Source organism: Typopeltis vanoorti, chromosome 22 (genome assembly GCF_054136105.1).
Source record: "Typopeltis vanoorti isolate ZY-2024b chromosome 22, IOZ_Tvanoo_1.0, whole genome shotgun sequence".
NCBI classification, from domain to species: Eukaryota; Metazoa; Arthropoda; class Arachnida; order Uropygi; family Thelyphonidae; genus Typopeltis; species Typopeltis vanoorti.
The window spans coordinates 32,256,016-32,278,242 of record NC_143570.1 but is presented as its reverse complement, the minus strand read 5'-3'; the positions used below and the strand labels follow the sequence as shown (position 1 = coordinate 32,278,242).

Below are 22,227 nucleotides of genomic sequence, written 5' to 3'. Positions count from 1 at the left end.
TTTGCTCTTCAAATTCAGGATTTCCCCCCCCCCTCAATTCATAATTTGAAGCGATTTTTTCATAGAAGAAACGCTTTAATCAAGATGATTTTTTTGTGTGTGTGTGTGTGTGTGTGTGTGTAGGGGGGGGGGTTTCTATTCCACTGCATGTATAAATAAAACATACAACTCCGATTTGTATCAGACTAGGGTAGAATACAAAATTGTAAAAAAAAAAAAAAAAAATTAAAAAAAATTGGAGTTCCTAAAGCAAGTGGCCTTCGTTTGGGAAATCAAAATTGTTTGACTGAAAATGCAAGTAAGAAATTAAAGCGCACACAGCACCTTGAACATTAAAATGGTAGTAAAAAATCGGATATTGGACAATCTGGAAATCTGTGAATAATCTTAAAACTCTTCTAAATTGTGGATCATCGAAATAGAAATGGCCACCATAATTAACAGGGTGTCAGAAAAAATTCTTAAAAAATTCTTCCGCCTAAATAAAGGATAGGGCAACCAGATAACTCACTTCCACTAAAATGCAAAATTATCTAGCTTCAGTTTAATTTTTAATTTGATTTCAGATGGAATAAACCCTACTCTTAATGGATGGCATTTTTCTGAAATTTTGTATTTAGCAAATTACTGAAATTTTTCAATTTAAATTTGGTTTAGTCGGTCTGTTTTATTTTATTTTTATTAGAGAATTTGGCGGAACGGTTTAAAAAGATAATTCTTCTCTTGCTAGATAGAATATGAAATTATTAATTATTGGTCAGTAATGTCACTGTACAGCAATGCTACTTATTTCCTTGCTTATTAAAATATTTAAAAAAATACATTCGACCCTGACATCGCAACATTCTAAATACATTCCGCTCATCTCTCTCTCTCTCTCTCTGAGAATGTGACGTCATTTAAGTGTGATCCATAATATGCAATACATCATTTACCGTTATATACGATTTTTTTTTTTTTACTTCTGTGACATTTCATTTAACTTTCATTCAGATCATAATAGTAAACAATAGTTGGAATGAAAAGCCGGAAATGGGAAATATATATATTTTTTAAATTATGAAAAAAAAGCTGTCGTTTTCTTGGCGATTCTAACCTTTTAGGTTGCGCTATTTAGACTGAGCACGCTGTGCCCATTACGGCAGCCATCCTAACAATTGTACCGGAGATGAAGTTTTATTTATTTATTTTTTCTTTTCTCCTCCACCATAACAAAAAAAGAAGCACTTGGAATAGCCTTTTTATAATCTACTTCAGGGATTATGTGCGAGCTCGAGCATTTATGTCAGGTGATGTCTGTTTATGAGGTATAAAAAATGCGGATTTGGACGCCACTTGGTTTTTCTTTCTGTTGCAGTTAGCGTGCTTGAGTAACCGGCATTGTGTGCGCGCCGGGAGTCGCCTTGTTCTCCCTGCAGCTACGAGCTTCGGTAGTATAATTACAGAGTGATGACAGGTGGCGGTTTGGGCTGGAATGCCACTATTGACAAATATCTAGCTGCCACGTGCTACACGCGCGTGAAATGGAACGCTGAGAATCGTGATTCCGTGCGTGTAATCTTTGTTTGTTCTTCGGGTTCCCCTCAAAATGAAGTACAGAATTATGAAAACTAGACAGCCCTGAGGGACAATTTGGGGATGGAAAGAAATAAGGATTAAGGGATGATACAGCACGGTTTTTAGATACATTTTTGTAATGTCTTCGCTTATATATCATGGTAGAATGAAGATTAGACATGTGAAACAAAGTGGTGGAGGATTTGCCTGATTATGCTTTGACAATTATACCCTATATTCTTTCTTACGTGACCACTATACTACAAAGAAGAGGATCCATCTTGCTTTAGGGAGTAGATCACCGTAACTTTCTTCTTTGATTGCAATTATGATTTCATTTAATCGCGAAACGCTCATTTCCCCACTCCCCATAAATGTATTGCTTCGTCATCCATTTTGCTATAAGTTTATATAGAAGTTCCCTTAAGAAAGTTGTCTTTCTTCTTTATCTTTCTTTTTCTGAAGTAGTAAATAAGACGTATTAAATTGGCCGACCAGCTTTTTTTTTTTTAATGCTGATCACTTGTTTTAAACATTTGGCCACCATCACGCATCCACTTTTCCTGTAAACATGTAAAAGCACGAGCTGATTATCCATAAACACTTCAACTTTACATTTATTGAATGAACTCCTTATTTCATTTCATTTGCTTCTTTTCTTAATCTGTTCAAGAAACATAGGTTTCTTCCTTCTCTTTATTTACACTTGCCACACACGATAGTGTACACGTTCGATGCCAGAAATATAAATATTTGATCATTCGTTTTTTGTCTTATATGAATTTGAATTTTCTTTCCAAATATATACCCACTCACATTACATTCTTTTTTCCTCAACAATCATTGAGCTAGTTCTGAAAGCTTCAGTTACGTATACCAAGATAATTATTAAATTTTGTAATACACATTTTTATAGTATATGCTACATTACATTTTATACTAAAATCAAAGCGGAGCTTGAACATTACCGTATGTTTTAGCTTGTTTCTGTAGTAAAATCGAACTATATCCGCATTACAAAAAAAAAAAAAAGTGACAAATATATCCTAAATTATTCTGATGTGTTTATCATAAAGCACTAATCAATTCTGTCATTATATTACGAGTGTGAATCCATTTCAGCAATATGATTTTCAGTTAAATATGCCCTATTCATGATTTAAACAAAATCATACAACAAAACTTTTGCATCGAAACATTCGTTCACTGTTCATAATACTAATATTTTGGTTTAAATAGTTTTAAAGAGTTTATATAACACTGGAAAACTGATACTATATAATGCTACATAAACAACAACAACAAAAAAAGCATATCTCATGATGATATTCATGTGTTGGAACGTTTTGCCAAACTAATAATGAAAATAAATGATTTAATGTAAAGAAACAAGTACTGAATTTTTTCGTTAACTCACTCCGCCGAAGTCAGTGGTCCCAAGCCCTTTGGAGAAAATTGAATAAATTTATACTGCAACTTGTACAACAAAACTAGCGGACAATAAATTTTCCACATAGAATATCAAAAGTATAAACAGAAAAAAATATAATTAATTAATTAATAAGTTTAAATGACTAAAGTCCAGTATTTCGTTGAGAGAAACAACAACAAAAAAAAAAAGCCTGCAAGAACAACATTCAGATTTATCAGCAGTTCTAAGAAAATAGTACTGTATTGCAAAAGATGGATTTGCCTGCCCAACACAGACCAAGTTCAAGGACATATGAATGTGAGATCAAGGATCTTGAGTCTTGACTAAGTGAATATGGATTATATTTGAAGCGGAAGTTCATCAATGAACACTTAATGACAGTTAATATTCAAGTAGAAAGAAATGATAGGTTACCCTGTTTATAATAAACAGGTCGAGTGAAGATGAAAACAAAGACTAAAGAAAAATATTTGAAGAAAAGAAACGCAGGACATATTTCAGAAATTATGTTACCAGGGAAGTTTATCTCAAAAGTGAATAACATCATAAATGTAAAGAAATATAATTGGATAGAAACTGGTGAAAAATTCTTAGTGGTAATGGAAAGATGGCTAAGTGTAGTATTGCTGACAATATGACCAACACAAGTACTACATTTCAGACCAAGAAAAATATAAAGTCACACTATGGTAGAACCTGAGAGAAATGAAAAATTATATAACAGATTGTACTAGTCAAAGGTGGAGCTAGTGTATGAGAGATAAAGAAATGCTGAACCAAATCCTGGTTCTTAGAAGAAGACCAGAATTCTTGGTATTGACTTCTATCTGCTGGAGATGGTAATGGAAGAAAAGAAGGCAGACAGGAACCTATCGGAAGAATTGTTAAACAATTCTTTGGATAGGTTCCTGTCTATATTTGATTAATACTTGTTCTTGTCTATACGTGATTCAAAAAATGACGTGAAAGATAGCTGGGAGAACTTCAAATCTGTTATCCTCTAAGCGAGAGAGAGGATTCTTAAAAGTATAACAGATCCAAAGAAGACTCATGGGCATAAGGGTGAAAAAGAAACAAAAGCAACGGATTTATGACAAAAATAATACGAACCCCCCCCCCTTCCTCGGTGAATCTTGCACTACAAAGAATAAAAGTGGAAAAACGCTGTCTCAACAGTCAAACTAAAAAATAATGGAAAGATTTTGGAGAATTTATGGAGAGCAGGAGTAAAGATTAATCATATTCTTTCATAAAGTCCTGAATAATATGGAGAAGGAAGATTGGAATGCTCTTGAAATTGATCAAGAGGAAAGATGGAAAAATTATGACTAGGCAAGAAAATATTCTGAATGGACAGAATACTTTCAAGTATTCAAGAACAGAGAGAAAAAAAATTACAGACAGAGCAGTGTGTCATGAAAATGTAATCAAAGAGGAAAGAACCTTTAAAAAAATAAACTTAGAAAAAGCAGCAGAACACGTCTGTGTTCTAAGATGTTACGGTACATGGATAAATAAGGAAGGAAATATGTTGCTTATTAATAGTGTCAAGACCTTTTTGAAAAGAAATGAATATCACAAGAAACTGAAACATTTCCATTTATCCTTAATTTAATTGAGAAAATAATTGAAAGATGGGAAGCTAGATCTAAAAATGTGTATGACAATAGAGGTAATTTGCAACCGCAACGTGACGAATTCTCAGAGTTAGCTTTCGCCGATGATACTTTGGTATAAATCAGAGGGAGACTTTCAGCATATATTAAACATTTGGAAGAAAGAAAAGCTGAAACACGAGAATTAACTGAATCAGTACATTGACTATGATTATAGATAAAGACGATAGGTAACTGATCAAAGTCCACATATAATTATACTTCAGGATACAGTTCTAGAACAAGTAGCAAGTTTTAAATATTTGAGACCAAATGTCAGTTAAATATAAGAAAAAAAATCTTAAGTCAGCAACAACTAGAGTATGCACTGGATGGAGAATGGGAGATATTCAAAGAATGCCTAGCCAGCCAGGCAACAGAAGAAAGATCTATTCATATATGGAAGATTTTTTTTTTTGAGGGGGGTACATCTAAACGCAGAGAAAGAGTAAAATGATACTAAAGGTACTGATCAGAGATCAAAAGAAATGGCTGCTCTTTCTGTTACCTCTACCATCAGGTAGGAGAGGATCGATTAAGTCAAAGCAAAGTATACTTAAGCCATTATGTTGGATCAAGTTTGGAATACTTATTAATATCAACGAATAATCGAGGAATATGTTCTGTTCAGAAATCAGAAAACATGCTAAATTATCTGACATACCCCTTTTTTGAGAGATTTGTACTTTCGAACTGGAAATAAATTGTAAAATAGTGCAATATTGCGTGTACGTGTACACATAATGTAATTAGTATAGATAAATGCCTGCTTCTGGGCAGAAGAACCCCCCCCCCACCTCCCCCAAGAGTTCATCATTTCCCTCCACCCCTTCCAATATTATGGTTCTCTTTATCCGTAAACCATAAAAGAATCAGTAGCTACTATTTCTTAGCACCTAACGAAATGCTTCCCGTGGAAGGGTGTGAGTATGCGTATATAAAGAGAATGCATATGGCTTAGTGCGATAGAACAAAAGATGTTACCCTACTGTTTCTAGAACTCCCACTCTCTTTTGTTGCAGATTTACCTGGTTTATCATGTGGCCCATTCACTCATTATGGTCCTTTTAGGTGTGTCTGGTGACTCTTTATTGAGACAGTCCATAGAATTTAACTCCCTTAGCTTTCACACCAAGTTGCGGCTTGAGTCGTGAGAAAATCTGCACTTTCTTCCGTAGCCAGTGTTCCCCCACAGGAACGTATTGCAGTAAATGGATCGTGCAAAAGGAACAATGAAGGGGTTCTTTTGTAATCCGTGACAGATTTACACCTCTATGGGCTGGCGGTGAGGGCCATTATAGGTCGTCCTGCTCCCTATCATTGTCTGGCGTGCCTTTAGACAGTTGTCGCCCCTGTACGGTGTCACAGCTGTCCAGAGAGATAAACATCTCACACATCATTTCATCCCCACACCCACCATCTATTATTGTTCCCTTGTTTGTCCTGCTTTCATCCTCTCGGTCTCGAGCAATTTCTCCTCTCTCGTGCTATCATGGCTTCACTTCAGTTATAGTTCGTTGCGCCATCTCGTGGACAATTTTATTTCTCATTTCTGAGGTAGCCTGAAATATTTGTTTTACAAAAACACCAATTCTTAAGTCAATCTAAATAAAAAAAATTTGAGGGATATATTAGAGACTTCCTTTTAGCATGAACAGTATATTCCGGAATTCATTTAGAGGACCGTTTATAGAACTTTATTTTGTTATTTTTTACAATTTATCCTTGCGTTTTCTGCTGTCTTTTTTTTTCCTTAAGGAAAAAAACAAATTATAATGAGCAAATGCCCATGATTTAGCACTATTGATGTTTTGTTGCCTGCGGTCTCAGTAGCTGGATGGTCCCAAATTCTTTTACATTTTATGTCAAATTACTTAGAAGCCATGAGAGCTTCAGGTTTGATAGTCAAACTAATTAAAATTGGCTAGTGATAATTCATATTTATTTTAAGTTAAAAGGCTGAAGCAAACTACTATTTGTCTTATAAGGTAATTTCTGTATAGCTGGTTTATTTTTATAACTTAAGAATTATACTGATTGGGCTTCGATAATTGAAATTGCAATTAGATAATTTACATTCCTGAGGAGAAATATTCTTAGAATACAGAAACGTTCCTGTTAAAATAGATATGTTGATGTTTTAAGAATAAAACTTTTAAGAATAAACAGCGACGGTTTAAGAGTGGGAGGAAATTAGAGAACAAGAAAAAAATATACCGTGTTGCTGTTTCCATCCCATATCACGTGAATATTTCCTGACACCGTTTTAATCATGACAGATTGGATTAAAACAATCCACATACACACACAGCTCTTGCCATCTCTAAATTACAATATGTTCCAATCACTAGCGGTTACCATAAACATGTCACAGGTTCTTTGAAGGGGGAAAGCGCTCGCTATTTCTGCTTTCCCATGGAGCCAAAAGAAAGTTAAACTAAAAAATAAAATAAAATAAATCATTAATAGCTATAATTTTAATATTTATCGGTTTCGTTTTATATAATTAAGTGGTATAAATGTGATATTTCAGCTAATTGTGATAATGTCGTCCAAACAGTAAAGCAAAATAAAAATTGCATCATCGAATCGAACATTTCGTTTATTCATTTATTTATTCATATGGAGTTTCCTCCCTTTTCTTTTACGTCCCTATTGGGACGAGTTGAGCCCCTCATGGGGGGGTTAAGTATTTATGGCTGTAGATCCGTGTGTGTTCACAGGGCCTGCTTGCGGGATGAAACTCACAGATAACCTGGGGGGAAGAACCCTGCTGTCCACGCCCAAGACCGCTAACTTGGCTATGGCTGAGGAAAATCCTTAAGCTCCTCACGTCTCCGACGAGATTCGAACCCAGGACACTCCTTCCCCAGGCATATGGTTGCGAAGCGACTAGGCTAACCGCGCGGACTGGTTCATCCATTAATACACAGCGAATGCTTAAACTTGCACGTAATCGAAAAACGCCAGTTGTTTGTTAGTTTGGAGTTTTAGCGCTGACTGTGAGGATTGAATTCATCATTTTTTGAAAAAACTCCCCTACCCCGTATGAGACCGGCTAACTTACCTTTAGTCGAAAGAGACCAGATAAAGTCCTCACTCTTGGACGGAAATCGAACCCAGGTCTTTCCGACCAAAGGGCATCGCCTATATCGACCGAACAACGGACACTCAGGGATTATGCATTCCTTAATTAAAATATTTGTTTTAAACTCGTCAATTGTGAGGTTTTCCGTTTTGTAAGAAAGATAAGACAATTATTGTTAATTAATTATATAAATGTATTTTAAAATAACGCTAGAAACAAAATTACTACTTTTAAACAAAATATGAAAATATTTTGTTTAAAATGCAGGATATCTTCTTGGAAAGATATCCTGCATTTTATTACACACGCCGCTCGTATACTAAACCCAAGTTTTTATTTATTTTTTTTTTCTACGTTATCTAAACTATTATATGGATTTTGATTCCGACAGTCCCAAAACTGTTTATTCAAAACGCTTTCTAAGTTTACTCTATCGCCTCCACCTGAGGAGAAACTTCCAGACTGAGTAAACATCGAAGATTCTTTCATTTCTTTATCTGCCTACGTTGACATGCACGTTTGAAGAAGACGACGCTACCAGATTACCCTTGGCGTTTTGCACTTCAAAATTGATATTTAGATAACAGAAGAGTCACAGTAACAGTTTATCAGGTAGTGAACGTTTGGTGTGAAAACAGCGGAAGCCTCTAACTACGCACCTTCACTTGACTAACAGATAATACTCTCAAGACTGAGTGCCAAAATCTCTTCTTTTTTTTTTTGTATCATTCTCATGTTCACAAACCGCTGCATTATTTTCAACGTATTAGCGAGCATACCAGCTTTTTGTACAACATGTTGAATTTCTAACTAATCAAATAGTAAAAATACAAGTAGCAAATATCCTGCTGTTTTTTTTGGCATTTCGATCTGGATGAAACACAGCATATGAATATCAACATAATGCAGAAGCGATCATGGCCACGGTCTTCAAAATAATCGTTATAAATATATCTGGAATGTTTCAGTAGATGTTCTAGGGAGGGTTAAATTTAAATTTGAGCAAATGATAAAAACATTTGTGATAATATTACAGTATGATAACACGATACTCACGTACTAATAGTTGTATCTAGATGGCTCATAATATCTTATAACGATAAACGAGACCAGTGGCATTGAAATTTATAAATAGAATTGCAAAAGAAAAACTTTAAAATTGCACAAACCAAGAGTGTACGATATGCCAAAAATCTACCCCATGCTTATGCTGTACATTTATCGTAGGGGAAGAGGCAAAGGTTAAGCATCCTGTAAAGGAAGTATTAATGGTCTCTTCTCATCAAAAATCACGTGCAGGCTTTAAAAAGAGAGGAAAAAAACGGGCAAGCCATTGATAGAACAGTGAATCAGATTTCAATTTAGTCCTGACAGACGACGCTTGTAGGTGGGGCACGATCGTCAGAAAGCACAGATCGTAGACGCCCAGATTCTTGAGATTAATCAAGGCGTTGATTGAGCTAAGGTGCGGAGGTGTTTCTTGTAACTTACGAAAAGCCTTGGAATTGAACACTGTCTCAAGTAACGACTAGAGACGAGTAGGCTGCAATGCTAACTAGCTTCCATAAAATGTTAGGGGAAATATTCTACCAGATCACGTAGCCGAACAGGTTCTTGCCAACTTGGGCGATCACAGTATGAGGATGGCCATGAAATTAAGACTGTGCTGGAAAGTTATTTATTTATTTATTTTAATTCTTTCTGTGTTTGGGAAGAGAAGCGATATTTTATTCACATGGAAGTGATTTGTGCATGGAAGGACAAAGAAAATATTAACACAGCATCGGAAATAAATCAATCTTCTTTCGTTTTCGCTCAGCATCTATATCAAAACTCACTTCTCAGAAAGTCTCTTGCCTTTATTCATAAGTAGACAGGTTGCAGTAATCTTTCAGTAGTCATGGTGACGCCTAAATATGCAAAAACCCAGAAGGTAAAGCTCTACAGATTCAGTTGTAAAAAAAAAACCCTACCATATTTCACCTCTCCGAGTTAAACTGAAACTAGCATAGCGTACTTCGCTCTAAGCTGACATCCCACATCTTTCATTTTTGCTCATATTCAGTAGCAAGTGGATGAATTTGGTCTCACTTGGGCGATACATATGTTATCCTTGCTTCTCACCTGTTTGAATTATTGCTTTTATTACCTTGTGATCAGTGTTATCTGAAATGTGCGTGGCCATGCAGCAATACAAGTGCAGCGCATTTTAATTATTCTAGCCGAGCACGATCTTTAATGTTGACGGCTAATATTCATCTTTATCTTTGACAGACAGATTCACTCAAGGAAAAGGACTTTTTTAATACAATGTCAGGAGTTCATTGTATTTAGGTTAAGAGTGAAGAAATTAATTTTTGTTTTAATTATCTGATAATAAAGTAAGTAGCTTGACTCTTTTAAAAGCTATCACGGTTAATGGTTTTCAGAGTTTTTTTCTGACCTTGTATGAACATCCCAGTACGGTATGTCTTATGTTTTAAAACGGTTTTCCTGTTATCATATTGTTTTGCATATATTTACCTATTCAAAATATTATTTACAATTAATTGTTTACTTCGCGAACATGAAAAAGAGTCACGGTAAGATCCAATGAACTTAATTCTAACATTTGTCTTTATAAAAAATTCTCTAATGGAAAGACTTGTTACGATTCTCGGAGTTAGGTTTGTTCGTTGTTCATTACGATGACAGAAGACAGAATCACCAGTAATTTCTTGCATGAATATGACATGGACAGAATTCACGGTTCTAGTATTCTTTATTGGTGAATGCAGTGCTATTTAATCACAAGGAAGACAAACCCATCCTCATTTTATGGAAACATAACAGGGAATTAGAGTTTTCTTCAAGAATTTGTCCAAATACAGGATGCCTCATAAGTCACGAAGGGATTTAAAACGTAACCTTTTTTTATTTTTTACGGTATTCTATGGAACATTTGGGAAATTAATCATTGAAAAGTTCACAAGATAACGAACCAGAATCATTCAATTTTATTTTGAAAAACAGCACATAATTTCTCGAAGGTCTACAATCAATTGGCTATCACGTTCTCCAGATCCGACAGCTCCCGATTTCTTATGGAGTTACCTGAATGAAAGTGTATATGAACAAGCCCCAGACAATCCAGCAGAACATTCGTGCAGAAATTACGGCGCTGCAGCCAGAAACATTAGCAACTGTCTTTATAACAGTTCTAGCACTCCTGGAACTGTTATAAAGGAATGGCTTTGAATTGCTCTGTCGCATTCTATTTAATTTCATTTGTCTTCAAACCTTCATAAATGATTTTAGCTTAATGGATAAAAAGAAATCGCAGGGGCCAAACTGGTGAATAGGGTGGGTGACATAGGACTGTGTTGTTTTTTTAAGCCAGAAACTCAAGTTGAAAGAGCTGAGTGAGCTCTTTCAGATTATATGTAGCGAGTGAAAGTCATAAGGCATTTTTACAGTCCTATCCTATCCCAATGGCTTTAACCGGCCTTTAAGGCCCACAACCTTCAAAGCATGCTTGGATTTCGTAACCGAAGTACGAGGATAGGATGGTCACCCCTATGCCTGTAAGTATTCTTGGCTGTATCCGTGTGTGTTCATGGGGCCGGTTTGCAGGATGAAAAACCCCAGATAAACTGGGGAAAAACCCTGCTGTCCACGCCCAAGACCGACTAACTTGGCTATGGCTGAGGAAGATCCTTAAGCTCCTCACGTCGACGACGGGAATCGAACCTAGGACACCCCTTCCCCAGGCATATGGTTGCGAAGCGCAAAGCCTAACCGCGCGGACCTCGGCATTTTTACAGTGCATTTATTAAATATAAAAATACATATTATCAAAATGCAGCAATTCTTTAATAGCATAAATTATCAGTAATTCTTTAATAAATCATCAGTACTGTGAAACTTAGTAAGTTTCACAGTACTGATGATTTATACTTGTATGCGAGGATATTTCCCGATTAAAAAATGGAAACGTATGGTTGCCTTTTTATTACGCCTTTTTATTTAGTTCCACGATTCTATCCAGCGTCCGTTAAAGTGAACACAGTTTAGGTGCACATGCATACATCCATTCCTGATGACAGTCAGTCTGCTACTTGTGTTTTTTGTGCATGTACATTGATAAGTGCATATCGCATGCATTGAATAATTTATAAACCTCCCTTCTCAGTTCGAGATGGTAGTTTACAAAGTCGTTCACTTATAAACCACCTACAATAAGGGTCGTAAGTTCCCTTCTAGTAGATTATGATGCCCATCTTCTTTGTTGAGTTCCCCTCGTAGGATTGAAAATGATTCCTCTATAAAGCAATCGACAGATCCTTTTCTTTCGAGGGTAAAATAATTCGCAACATGATCCCCCTTTCGTAGTAAGTTTTTATAATTTCAACTGTAGATGATTCCTATCGAAAACGAAATCCAACAGTCATTGCCGCTTTCACTGTCACCTGTGGATATATGTTGTTGTTTTAACACACATGTGCATGAAAGACTATTGAGGATGATTTGTGTACATCACGCACATGTTATGAACAGAGCTAGCATATACTACATCGTGAGGCTCTTTTGAGACAGGTGATTCCATTATTGTATCCAATATTTGTATGCCACGCTTGCATTGTTATTCTTAGTAACACTTCGAGTTGTTTACCCGCGCGCGCGCGCGCGCACACACACACACACACACACACACACACACACACACACACACACACACACACACACACACACACACACACACAAAGTCCATATGGAATAACCGTTGTTGGATTTTAATTGTTCTTTTGACTGGTTTGCATGTTTACCGGGAAGAAAAAAAAATCGCACACATCCATCTCAGGATGAGAACGCGCACAAGTCCATATAAAGGTTTCTTTGCGTCATAGAAAGCATTCCAACTAAATAGCATCATCTTTGATTTGAGAACATCCCTTAAGTCAAAAGTCATTTTTAAAAGAAAATCTGAATTAAATACGCGAAGTTTCGCCATAAATTTCCAATTAATTTTGTTCATGTAACTTTAGTAATCGTAAATACACACACTATCAGTTTTGTAATTAGAACTTAAATCGATAATAATTGTGTTGTTTATTCAGCACGCTTTCAAAATGATTTTTTAGTTTGCTGTAAAGCAAAGTTGACTGTCTCTCCACTGGGTATTGTTGATCTTATAATTGTTGATATTTATGTGCTAGCCCTTCAGAATCCCCCTAAGAAGATGCCCGGCTTCATATATTTATCTTAATTCGCGATCGCTATCAATAACTAAATATTTAGTAGAAGAACACACGCAATTAACAGACATGCATTCTTTGAAGATAGGATTAACCTTCCTGTCATTGCATTAATTAAGTTTCTGCGAAGGCAGGTTACTTGGCCGTGACAGGTCATTGAGCCTAACACGTTGAGGAAGACGGGATAAATATATTTAGTCATGTTGAATAACTACTGTTTTATTTTGTTATTTTTAAACAAAATTACCATATCTCCTTTAAACTGAACTCTGGTAGTTTTTATGGTAACTTTTTTGCCTCCTTAATACCACAAATCGGTTACCCAAAGTTCCCTAGCGATGGAGTTGATCAAACAACGTAACATCTCTTCCTGTTAATGACATTTTGACCCTAGTCAACTACAGACGCGGTGGTAGTCTCTGCTCTTCGCAAAAGCGTCCTGCTCGGTAGTCTGCGAGGAGCCGACTCTTTAGGAATGATTGATGACTACATACGGTTGGCTTCGACTCCTCCCCGTCGTCTTGCTGTGGACCGCCCAGGAATGTTGGACACACAGGAGACGCGAAGCACTAAGGTCAACAGAAGTAGGGAGAAAGGGATGAGAAATCTTGGCAAGTTATGTGTGATTGCACATAGATAACTCCATATTGCTGCTTTTGAGGTTAAAAAAAAAAATACTCACTTCGAAGATGTTTTAGAATGTATCTCCAGTATAAGACAGAAAAATGTAAATGCTAAAGAGTAAACTATATCGGCTTAAGCTTATTTAGTAACTGATAGTAAAATACGTGTCATTTTTGGAGGGCGGGCGAAACGTTTTCAAATAATTTAAAACGAAAGTTTTTTTTTTTTTTAGTGAATAATACACAAATATAAAGATATTGTTTCATCATAAAAATATTTTCCGTTTTTGTTTGTCACCATTTTCTCCTAAATTTCGAGAGAATGCGACACTTTCCTGGGAAAAAGATCTTGGTTCAAATCATGCCTGTGATGGGAAAACAGGAATTTCTAGGCACCTGTTGCACTGATAAAAGTGGATTTTTTTTTTCTCTTCTAGGAACTTGGGTTTTCGACTCCTGCAAAACAAAGCTGGTTGCTAAACTAGTCGAAAGATATAGTGACCTATGGACACTGACTCTCCACTATATCCTCACATATGACAGCATTGTTATTATCAGCGTATTATGTTTGCAGGGTATTCTAAGACTTTTGCACGAGACAGCTAAATAAACTGTACATATATCTAAAATAACATTTTTCATGGTTTTTTATTTCACAGCAGAACCTCGAGATATTAAAAAAAAACAAAAAAAACTTTGAAATGTATTTAGAGAAAAATTTAAGTGAATTAAATATTAAAAAAAAAAACGCTAAAGATTTAGCCACTTTCCATCTCCTTAGTTAGGGTAGTTAATCATCATATCAGAAAGACAATTCCATGTGCTACCTGCTAATCTGTGTATAGCTTCAATGACTAATAGTTGTCATAAATCTTATGATTATGACTGCATAACTGATTTTGTAGCTTTTCTGTCATTTCACAACAGAAATAATTGATGAAGAAGAATTAGTATCAGCTGGCTGAGAAAATATCCTCTCGGATCCAACATACAATGTAGCTTCAAATCCCATTGCAGTATGGATGATTGAGCACGGTTTTTCGATAGTAACGATGCTAATCGCTTGGTGAGATAACCACCCTGCTTACTTGGAAACCTGAAATGGTTTAGCAGAGTTTTTTTCATGTTTAGTCCCCAGTGTAATATCCTGGATAATACCCTTTAATATAGTATAATACCCTTTAGCCGTCCCAAGTATCTAGCAACTTCCTAGGGTAGTCACAAAGACAATACGATAATTCGTCCTTCTTTTGAAAATATATGGTTTTTATTCCGTCTAGGATGCAAGATGTCTTTCAATGCTTTTTTAACCGAAAGCGTTTTGTCGGTGTCATAAGAAAGTAGCATGTTTCCCGTATCGCAAGTTCGGATTTTTTTTTTTTTTAAATTTCGCGAAACATGCGATCCGATTAAAGAAAACACGCAATTGACAGAGAACTTTTTGACTTCATAGCCTGTTTAGACTGTAAATTCAACCAATGTACTATTAGGTTTCCAACCTTTCATGGGTGGGATTAACACAATTAAAAAAAAATATTAATGCTTCCATATGAATGCCCCCGTGGACTTAATAAATGAGACATTTGTTGAATGTAGTATGGCTGGTAGATGTATTTTGAAGATAGATAGTACTAGATACTTGTCAGGTTTGGAATCCAGTGTTTCGGGATCTGATTCCACTTAGTTAAAGGCGGAGAATAATTTTTCACAGGAATAACCTAAAATCCAAAGAGATAGCAAATTAAAGGCAAACCCTTTAATTTGTTCATAATTAAAGAAGTTTATTCAAGCACTTAAAATTTGAGCGTACATAACTTCTTTTTTGCGCCATAAGCTTGAATTTACAGTTTTACAGTTTTTTTTAACATCAGTATTCATTCATTGTGCTGTTTCCGATCCAGAGGGTGGAGACAATGGTTTTCAGTTTTTCCTATTTTGTGTTACAATTCCAGATCTGGATGTTGGTACTTCAGATTTCCCAGTGTTTTGTATCCTTGATACAATGCCGGTCACCTTCTTTCTCTCACGCTAGAATTTAGTATATATATATATATATATATTGAATATGTAGAAAGTATATATATATAAGAAAAATCTGAAAAAAAAAATCTGGCGTACAGTTAAAAGAAAAAAAAAAGACTCCGTTTAAAAATACTGTTAATTGAGTATAAAATTTTAGATTCAGTACTTTTAAACTGCAGTAAGTTAACTATACGACACAATAATAAATTGATAGCATTTAAAAGTGAAAATAAGGGTGTGTTAACACACAATGCAGAATTATAGACCAGTAAGTCTTTTTTTAGTGTTATGGAAATACAAATATTAATTGAGAATCGTATCTAGGATATCCTTGGCAGGAATCAGGTGTTCAGCACAGCATCGCATAGCTAAGGGGAGTTAAATTATAATTACTTATTCTCCAGCATTAATAACAATCTAATTCTCTTTCCAGATATTTTCTACTGAACAGAAAAAAATGAACTAATTTTTTCTGTTCAGTAGAAAAAATGTTAACTCTTCTTCACTAACTTATTATATCGTGTAGTCGAGCGTATTTTAGCCAGCTGCAGCACACTCTCCTGGCATATCGTTATATATATATATATATATCCTGAAGTAGCTTATGAATTTAAAGCAGGGCTATCCCTGCTCCTAACAACACTGCTGTTTGAAGATTCTCCTCAAAACACAACTTCCTGTTGACTACTCATTCTCATTAGATTATCATCAGTACATTTTCATCAGTGGGCTCTGATGCTGAATCCTATGAATGATTTTGCTAAAATCCAAATGAATCGCATCACAGCCTACCTTTTGTCTGTTTCCCTTGACCTTTCATAAAATGAAAAGCAGGTTTGTCATCAGAATTAGATGGTTGTTAATGCTGGGGGATAGATAATTATAATTTAAGTAATTATCTAATTTGGCGTTGTTGAACGTGTCAGTTTTGTGATCCTTGTATCTAGAAATAAATTTCAAAAATATAAATGAAACAATGCTATTGAGGGAAGAAGAGGATGAGCTGTATACGCCAGTTGTGAAATATACAGTACACGTATAAGTTTGGCAGCACTGATGATTAGTCACCATATGGTTCATTCTCCCCCCCCCCCTCGAACATTGAGTTAATCTCAGACTGTGAGATTTGTGAAAGGAAAACTTTGCTTTTCCTCTCACAAACATAAAATCACCTCGAACATATTTTGGATTTAGATGTCCATGCATAAATGTGAATTTGGATATTTTGTGGACTTCATGCCTTCCGACCTAAATGGACATGTCTCCTGGTGTGGAAGGGGAAAAATGTAAGAACTATCGGAGGAAGAGATATAATGATGATTTAACTATTCAGTCGTGTCCCACTCTTGGTAACTTTGTAGGCAAATAAAGAAACAAAAAAAAAATCTCCCCATTGGTCCCCCAAAACATTATTCAATAGATAATACACGTGTCTATCCTGCAGAGAATTATCCACTGGAAATACATTTTATATCGTGTTTGGAAAATGGTGCCATAGCACAGTATGTATGTATGTATTTTCTCCTCAGTTCCATTTATTTTAATAGCACCCTTTATCATTTCAAAAAATGTGTAAAGATTTTACTCTGAGGCCCTCGAAATGTGACATGTTTGCAGTGGGAACACAGTTTCGTCATCTCTTATCAAGCCATCATATTTCTTTAAAAATATTGTCTGCTCAGAATTCCAACAATCAAGTACTTAAATTTTAGTCATTTATATCCTCTTCCATTTTCCCGTTCCTTTAGTAAAGTTCATTTTGTGCCACGTTTTACACGCTGTTTTATACAATTAAGATCATTTTATAACCACATATTTTGCTTTTGTAGAAATTGTTAACTGGTTCTAAAAACGGCTTCAAAACTTAATTGGCTGTAGCTTATGACTAGGCATGTCGACATCACTAGCCAGCAATGGATGTCACACTGACATGAAGTTTGTAATTGGAATTCTAAAGGACTGCATTATTGTTTTTATTGTTAGAAAAAGTAAAGTCTGTTTGTTTCGGGCGGGGGTTAAAAAAAATGAAATATTCTTCTCTTTCATGTAGTGTGAGCAATAATAAGTACCCATTAAGGCCAGGCTGGACATACTGTGTTCGGAGTACAGTGTTTTGAGTTAGGTTGTTTCCAATTACGGCATAAGCAAGTAAGGTTATATCAGGCCAGTACAATTATGCCCATTAAACTCGTATGCTGTACTAGCTCGTTAGTTTTATGGAATGAAAAACTCTGCCATCTTCACATCAGTCGAAATTCGAATACCGGTCTTTCAAACCATAGGACACATACTGTGAGGACCAAGAGCCCCCCCCATTCCTTGAAGGGGGGGATACAGTGGGTCCGCAGGTTGGTTATAGGTATACAGAACAGAATTTGATGGTAACTTCTCGAGAGGCAGCGCAATGAGCTGGTCGATAATCCTGCCTTTCACTTATTCTGCGAGATCATTCCTGGAAACAGTCCAGGTAATGTGGTATGGAAGAAGGAACTGTCGAGGCCTCGTAAATACCAAGGAGGCGGGGTGTTCTCTTTATAGGTGACATGTCCAGAATTCTGTTTCTTCGTACTGAATGTCCCCTACTTTCTAATTATTTACCAGTCTATACCAAAAAAAAAAAAAAAACCTAACTTTACTCAAAATACCCCTAAAAAAAATAAAAATTTATAAAGCACACGCACACACAAAAAATATTTCCATACATAGTTCATAAAATTCGCGCTATAAATATAAACATTTTATGACAGTGCAAGAAGGAAAGAAAGAAAAATGAGCACATATCAAATGACAAAACAAAACTCTAGCTTAATTCTCAGCCGACACTGAAGCATACAACAGATGCAAATCAACCATCAATAAATCCAAATTAATTTTGAAAGGGAGCCTAATGCAAACATTCCCTCTTGTACAAATGATAGTCATGCCTCGTGAGAGAGAGAGAGAATGTTTTCATCTGACTCTCATCCAGATGACACCATCGTTTCTTTACTCTTTTATATTCATTTATACATGCACTGCACAGCACAGCATGAAAGCAAGCCCATTTTCCATTCCAAAAAGAGGCATAAAACTAATTATATGAAGAGCCAAAGGCTTCGATTCGGCGACATGAACTTATTTAAGTTAAGGGATTTTACATCCCATATTGTTTCTTAGCCGAATAAGAAACTCAAGGAGTTTCATGCCAAATATAGAAACTATATATAGTTCGGCGATTCCAAGCGTAAGCAAATACCTGGATAGTGCAACACCTGACTGACCCATTTAATAGTGCAAACTGAGGCAACTCATAGTAAGGGTGGAGCAAGCTCCGATCGCTATTCTTGGTATTTACCCATAATGTGAACTTAGCTCCTAGGAGCTGTATTACATTATGAGAGAAGGTCACTACCCAGACCGGTTTCAACCTTTATTGAGGTCTCATCAGTGAGTAGGTAGACCTATTTAATACCAAGTTTGTAGCGAACAGAACTTTCATCCCTTCTATGAGAATTGCTAAGAAGGTGTCCTAATAAATTACTAATTATATTTGCTTACGTATTTGCTTACGTTTGGAATCGCCGAACTTTATATAGTTTCTTATTCGGCTAAGAAACAATATGGGATGTAATATCCCTTAACTTAAATAAGTTCATGTCGCCGAATTGAAGCCTTTGGCTCTTCATATAATTAGTAATTTATTAGGACGCCTTCTTGGCAGTTCTCATAGAAGGGATGTAAGTTCTGATCGCTACAAACTTGGTATTAACTAGGTCTACCTACTCACTGATGAGACTCCAATAAGGGTGAAAACCGGTGCGGGGAGGATCTGGCTTTGAGAGGCTCCACTTGGAGGTAGGTTTTTGCCTGTCTCTGAGTGGGGCCACCGCTGAGATTATGGCTCCGCTTGGTGGTGGGGTGAGCCTGCCACTGGATAAGCCAATGTTGAGAAGTTCTTCTCGGTGACGGGGTGAGCCTGTCATCGAGTGGAACAACGCTGAGTTGGGCGATCTTTCGGGATCGTCTTATTTTTAGAGCCCGCTTCACCTATACATAAGGTTGAAACCGGTCTGGGTAGTGACCTTCTCTCATAATGTAGAATAGTAATACAGCTCCTAGGAGCTAAGTTCACATTATGGGTAAATACCGAGAATAGTGATCGCAGCTTGCTCCACCCTTACTATGAGTTGCCTCAGTTTGCACTATCAAATGGGTCAGGTGTTGCACTATCCAGGTATTTGCTTACGCTTGGAATCGCCGAACTTTATATAGTTTCTATATTCGGCATGGAACTCCTTGAGTTTCTTATTGAGCTAAGAAACAATATGGGATGTAATATCCCTTAACTTAAACGAGGCATAAAACTCTTCCACCAGACTCGATCCTTTGCTCTCCCCTCAGTCATCTTTAAATAATGAAGATCATTAACATTTAACTTCACAACCTGAAAGTCCATCGGTATGGATTCCGCCATGCTAGCTAGAACCATGGCAGATCGCCTAGCTTTCAGTTCACTCTAGGACTAGAACCTTTTTTAATAATCTTCTCAAACTGAAGGTGAATTAGCTGGGGAGGGGGGGACTGTCATTCATAAATGTTTTGCCTAAATTAAGTAATGAACTGGAATAGCATGAGTTTGTAAAACATATTCTCCAAGCATAGAATTCTTTGGAAGAACTGAAGTTCTTCCCAAGAATAGTTTCTTATGGAAAAGCTATATAAAGAAGCTATGGAGCATTACTACATTGTAGTATTCCAAATCTTTTTTAGAAATAGTACTGCTTTAATACTGCTAATCTAAGGTAATTATTTTTATTTATTTATTCTCTTTTAACTACATCTCGTTAGGATTTTAGTTATAAATAAACGGTATGCAAAATTAAGTATGTATTTTGTCTAAGGTTAAATACTGATAAAAAAAAATTAACATTGCGAAGTTTTTGTTCTTTTATTACTTGCTCTGGTGACTGAGTGGGTAAAGCGTTTTACTATTGATAAGCTGTAGATTCGAACTCCACTGTAGTATGGATTTTTATTGGACTCTTTTACAGCAAGCAATGGCAATTTATTAGTACTGTCCGCAAATAAATAAATATATATATAAAATAAAAAAAAGTAATTGGTTTTTATCGCTCGATACACTATATTTAATGGAGGCCTGAAGTGGTGTAAAATCAAATTTTGATCTTCATAGCAGGGTTATTTAATAGCTTTTCGTGAGTGGGGACTAATGCCTGTATATTATTGTGACAACACTTCCAGAACTCCACTACTAGAAGAAAGTCCATTATAAGGTTAGATTCTAGTCCCTGACTAAGGGATTTTTTTTCCCAGCCTGTTCTGAATTAGCTGATCAGATCAGAAAAACTGATCCCATAGTATTTCTCACTGTGTTGAACAGTGATAAGAGTTAAGGTATCACTGTCCAAATGGCAGTAGTTGTCTGTTATACTGTCATCACCCTTAAAGTCAACAAATCATCAGTAGTCATCAATTCAACTACTGGTGACAATGATGGGTGGACCAATTTCCACTCATAATTTTATTTTTATTAAAATTTAATAAGAAATTTTAATTGCTAACTAGAAAAACATTTTCTAAGCTTTTTTTAAGCCGGTTTCCCAGTTAATCAATCTTTGGAATTTTCTCCTGGAAACTCCGGTTATTTAACTGGAAACGCAATAAAATCGATCGTAGAACTCGGTGTTTCAGACAAGAATATATAGCGTTGTAAAGACTAGTAGCAACCAATCTCCATCCTTACCCAAGGCTATTAATGATTTTCATAGCCATCTAGGAAGGAGCGTATGGTGGATAACTGCCGCCATTTCGTAGATTGGTTGCTACTAGTCTTTAAAATCAGTTAGTTACTTAGGGCTAAACGGCCTCGTTTACTCCTGTAGGGAATAAAAGGCATTAGCGTTTTATTTATTTTTATTTTAGGACTCAATGGATTCATTATTACCTGCTCTCTTTTGGGAGTAAAAACATTAAAAGATTTCTTATTTATTTCTTATATGAATTAAGTTAGTAAAAGCATCATCTCTATAATTTTTCTTACCATCTTAATCCGTTAAAAAATCTCTTCAGTTGGCTTTCCTGCCGATAGTCTGCTTTCTCGCCAGGAATGGGATGGGAGATATATTATCATAGGTCTCTTTTTTTATACACCATATTTCTGGATGTATTGTGGCATTTAGCAAACGGCTGGTAGAGGGGAAATCCTGTTCGAATATACTTTAAGCAAGTACTATCGGATACCTCTAATTGATGCACAGACTTTTTCAGTAAGGAGCCAATTTTTCAAATCCTTTATTTTTGAGCATGTTATTTTTCACAACTGTCCTTAGAGAGATCGGCAATATTCATAGTATAACTAGATATTTTAAGCTCGGTGATTCAAAAACAAAATTAAATTTCTCATTACAAAATTAAATTTTGTAATGAGAAATTTTATTTGTATATTTAATTTATAAATAAATTAATTTAATTTATTTGATTGATTATTCGGCTATGAAACAATATGAGATGTAATATCCCTTAACTTAAATAAGTTATATGTCGCCGAATTGAAGCCTTTGGCTCTTCATATAATTAATAATTTATTAGGACACCTTCTTGGCAATTCTCATAGTAG

General features: G+C 35.7%; 1 long non-coding RNA gene across 1 annotated transcript in view; it reads right to left on the bottom strand.

The window, feature by feature from the left end:
* Positions 1 to 21,790, bottom strand: part of LOC150094283 (uncharacterized) — a 168,862-nt gene extending 147,072 nt beyond the window's left edge. The window contains exon 1 of the long non-coding RNA XR_016550218.1: positions 21,652 to 21,790. This is a non-coding gene — a long non-coding RNA (uncharacterized LOC150094283). The remainder of the gene's footprint in view (positions 1 to 21,651) is intronic.
* Positions 21,791 to 22,227: the final 437 nt, after the last annotated feature.